Raw genomic sequence first — 5202 nt, 5'->3', positions numbered from 1 at the left:
CATTACATGAGAAGATAATTACGATTTTAGTATATAGAGGATTAAAATATTTTATACTAGCTTAAGTATATATAAAATACATATTTGATCTAATCTTTTGTATTAATGAAAGCTTTAATTTGTAAAATTTATGATTAAAAATATACTTTTAAGTGAACTCCTATATATCATCCACCATTATTATAGTTTTTATATATTTGATAAATATTAGTTTATTTTTTTGTTAAAATTGATGAAGCTCAAGCTATTTATATATTTTTTATATGAATAAAAAAATCAACATAATGAGAAATTATCTTAAATTTAAAAATATAAAATAAGATGGTATAAAAATAAAATAATATTCTTTTTTTTAATGTTGATAAATCATAAGAAATGTAAAAAAATAATCTATAATGTTTATTCCTTTTTTTTTAAAACATACATAATTATCTTAAATTTCTAATTGCAATTATTACAACAACTTTGTCAAACAACAACTAAGCTATATTTTCTTAAGTAATCTCTTGCATTTTCCTTATGAATTAAATGAGATTAGCGTCTTCATTTAAGTCATTGTAGATATATATATAAGACATCATAACATTTGTTGTCATAATTTATATCTTTTTGGTACATATTTTTCTTAATTTTTTTATTTTTTTTTTTTCGGGGGGGGGGGGGATTTTTAATTAATAAAAATTGTTATTTTATTGATTTAAAATATATTTTCTTTTCAATTGCTAAAATTTTGTTTGGGACGGCTTTCTTTCTGCTTCTTAAACATCTTTTAGTGCAAAAATTAAAACTTTTGTACTAAAAAAATTATTTCAGAAGCAGAAAAAGCCGTCCAAACGGAGCCTAAGTTTTTGTCTAGGACGGCTGCAACTAGAGGTGTCAAAAATCAGGTGCGGGTCGGGTTCGGATCAAACTCGATATTGGAACATATTATTTGACATGACCCGAACTAACCCGCTTTTTCAACATGTTAGAAATTCCAACTCGATCAGACCAGCACATGTTATCGAGTTGACCCGACCCGACCCACGAACCTAAAAACACAACCAGTGCAGCAATTTCAGCTAACGTCGGCGTGTGTGGGGTGCAGCCCTCAACATTATGAGATGGAAAGTGGTTTGAGAAATTTTTTTTGGGTCGGGTCCAAGTCGAGTAATAATTGCCTCCGTAGCCTGCAACAATTTAAAATTCGTTGTGCAGCGTTTGTGAGAATTTTTTTAATTAGCGGATATTATAATATGTTTTTTAATGGTTTTTTTTTCGAATGATTGTAACATTTTGCAAAGATAGTTGTAAATTATTATTGGAGAAGTAAATTTTCTTAAAGTTGAGTATGTTTGAGACAACTTTTTAAGATTCACTTTTAAATTGCACCCACAACTTTCTATGATTTCCTAACATAACAGATTAATTTTTACATCAGCTTTAAAAAACCTAATTTCCTCATAACTTCATTTACAAAAAGTTGCAGCTGCCTCAAACGGATCTTCGATCTAAATATATTCTTTTTAAAAAATTTAAAAAAACTGCTTTGATTAAACTATCATACTCAGCAAATATGAATGTAATACGCATTTCACCACCGAAATTCTAAAAGGCAACGAGAAAATAATAACCAAATAAAATTATAATTACAATTTGAAAAATAAAACAGTGAGATATAGCTTTCACAAACTAATATAACATAATTATAATAAAATTAACCATGCGATTAGTAAGGAGTTGAAAATAAGTATTTATTGTAGCTTTGAATGTTCCAAAATAATAATAATAAAAGAAAGTAAGAAAAAGTTAGTTGTCAGTTGTGATTTGTTGCCCAGCAACCATGGAGAAGAGAAGAAAGGACGCGCACAAATGAAACAATATATTAGTCAAATGATCAATATATTGGTCTATTCTTAAACCCTCGTGAACTCACAAAAATAAATAAACGGTGGTGTGAAGAAGAATGTCGTCCGCTGGACTAAGTTCGTTTGGACGGTTTTTTTATTGCTTTCTAAACGGGTTTTTCGTAAATTTTTTTTTTTTTTTATTAAAACTCCTTTTAGAAAACTAACCGTCCAAACGAAGCCTAAAATGGCTTGCGAGTATAAACTACAGTTGAGCTATGGAGATGGAGAGTCGTGAGCAGTAACACTGAAAGCGATTAAAGGGACTTTGTAGTTTAGTGAGTAATTTTATCTGGGAAGATTTTTTTATTGTTTGTAACTTAATTTTTAGAGAAGAATTTTAAAAAAATAGAGAAAAATAGTAGTTTAAGACTTGATTGGGGAATTTTTATTTGGTCGGTGTTTGACGTACCTTACGTTCGGACGCAGTAAATGGTGCTCATGATGCTCGTTACTCTTACCGTGCGCGTCCGATGACCCGACTCGGACGCAGGCCCGCGATTGCGATGTATTGATGATTTGTGCAGAACGATTTGCTAGGAAGCTCGGAATACGAGAATACCATTCTAATCAAGAGCAATACCGAGCAATACCGCGGTTTTGCTAGGTATTGCCGTAATTGCTATATTCGTATGGTTTCGAAATGGTACCTCGTTTATCAAGCAATACCTAACAATACCGAGCATACTACAAACGCGAACATAGCAATATCGGGTAAGTGGGTTTGGGGGGTAAAGAATAAAACATGAATAATTAATTGCTCTTAATATGTCCTTAATTTTTGGTGAGCACTTTTACTGTGCTTCTTAAAGCTTTTTTAGTTAAAAATATAAAAATTTTCTATAAAAAATTACTTTAAGAAGCAGTAAGAAAGCGTCCTAAACAAATTCCAAAGCTGTCCCAATGAAGCCTAAATTGTGATGATTCAACAAGAGAATTATAATTAATGAGAGAAATTATTAATTTGATGAGTGTCTATGTTTTTTATTTTTTTATATCTTATATTATTACATTATATCATTATTAGATGTCTAACCATGTATGGGAAAAATATTAAAATAAAATAAATAGATATGTAGATAAAAATATTTAATCCGCATATTTAAAATTTCATCAAATGTTTAGATAGATACATAATGAATAATTTATTTTGATTATTTTTTTTAAATTTAGTTATATTAAGTAATTATGCAATATGCTAAATCATTAATGTTAAATTTATAATTATTTTGCATTGTCTAAACTGCAATCACCTCCGACTGTTATTGATGCAGGAATCCTGCGTAGAAGCTTCAAAGCAACTAGAAACACTGTAATCTTCCTCTGTTACTGCACTAGGAAAAACAGAGTTTTACCAAATATCAGAAAAACTAAGTGTCTAAGTGATTTCCCTTCACGTACTGGAAGGACTAAAACTGCTAAACAGCAAAAAGGAAATTTGTGTTGTAATGCCAGTAAGACAACACAAAGTGCAGTGTATACGATCCTAGGCTCCTAGCTAACTGACAAAACATGGAACTTGTGGAATAAGCTGCTCGCCAGGTGCTCCGCATCATTCGCCCTTTCATGTAGAAAGTTTGTTGTCTCCTAAACAACATGCTGTCATCTGTGAAAGTATGGATAGATTCTGCGACGCTGAAACTATGCGAAGTGTTAAACTGTGAACGGTCCAAATTTGCGGGGTGAAGTTTGAATACTCTCCGGGAGGAAGATGTTCTTTCCTCAGTCTGACCAAAACATGGACCCAACTCAAAAATTTTCTCCTGCGATGAAGATTGCCTGCTGCTTGTATTTCTGATTGTGAGTCCTGGAGACTTTAGCCGCACATGCTAATATGTCGAAAACTGTTCATCAAGGTAGCACAGGCTTGTTGGTGCACTTGGGGATAACTGCAACTTGACAATTGTATTAGGTAATTTAGTATAAGCAATACTAAAAGGACACCTACCCGTTGACTTATTTGGGATGTAATTGAATGCAAATTCAGCTTGTCCGAGCACCTCATCCCAAAGTTTGGGATTTTCTTGCACCAACAGCGAATGTAAATTTCCCGGTGTCATCCCAAAGTTGGGATTTGTTGATACACTTCATACCACATAAGGCTAAAATCAGCATCCTTTGGATAAAGCTCTTGTAAGCATCTAATCCAATAAATTAGTTTGTAACTGGTAATAAAAGTTGCTCCAACTTAATGCATCAGCAATCTGATTTTGAGCGCCACTTTGTTCTTTAGCACGAATGTAAATTTTTCGAGGACATAATCCATTAGCATGCATTCGATTGACATTTTTCGTGTATTGATGTATTGCAATGCTTTGTGGTCACTACAAAGTATAGAATATGTTGAAGTAATTAATGCTCCCATTGCTGCATATCTCTGACACGGAAGAAAGTTCTTGTTCATACAACTGACACTGTTTGCCTTGTGGAACATAATTTGTCGCTGAAAAATTCAATAGATTTGTTGTCTTGTGCTAGCACAGCACCGTACCAATAGTCGAAGCATCAATCTCCACCGAAAATGGTTTATTAAAGTTGGGTAGAGCCAACAGGTGCCGTAGTGAAAGCAGTTTTTTACATTTTCAAAACTGTTTTGTTGTTCTTCCTTCCATAAGAACCTTGTGATTTCAAAAACATCAGTTATTGGCATAATTATCATTCTAAACTCTTATGAATCGTCTGTAAAATTTTGATAATGAATGGAAGCTCCGAATGTCAGGAAAGGACTAGGAACATGCCATTCTTTAATAGTGGCAATCTTAGAAGGATCAATACTCACACCATTCGCAAAATTGAACCCCAAGAAAGGACACAAATTAGAGTTGCAAAATTCACACTTGGTTAAATTCAAGTAAAGCTTATTCTTCTCAAACTTTCAAAGATACTCAATAAGTGCTTTAAAATGGTCATCAAAGTGGTGCTATAAACTAATATATCATACAAAATAAGCCACACAAACATGATTTAGAAAGGGTTTCAAAGACTTCGTTCATCAAACACTAAAAGTGTAAGGAGCGTTGTACTATCCAAAATGCATTACGTACCTTCCATTCATAAAGGTCTTCTCTTGTTTTTAAAAGTAGTTTTCCACTCATCTCCCGTCGGATTTAAATCTGGTGGTAACCACAGCGAAGATTCAATTAAGCAATTGATCTTAACAAAAATTATTCCATTCTTTGCAACTGTGCACATGTTCCATGCCTTCAACTCGACGTGTTAGAATACTTGTCTTGCGATCCATGCGTTGGCCCCATCCTTGAGTCTATAGGCAACATAATTACCTACTTCTCAAGATCAATTTTCATATACTAAAAAA

The sequence above is a fragment of the Dendrobium catenatum genome, unplaced genomic scaffold, assembly GCF_001605985.2.
Source record: "Dendrobium catenatum unplaced genomic scaffold, ASM160598v2 fragScaff_scaffold_123, whole genome shotgun sequence".
Classification (NCBI taxonomy): Eukaryota; Viridiplantae; Streptophyta; class Magnoliopsida; order Asparagales; family Orchidaceae; genus Dendrobium; species Dendrobium catenatum.
Note: the sequence above shows the minus strand (reverse complement) of the source record.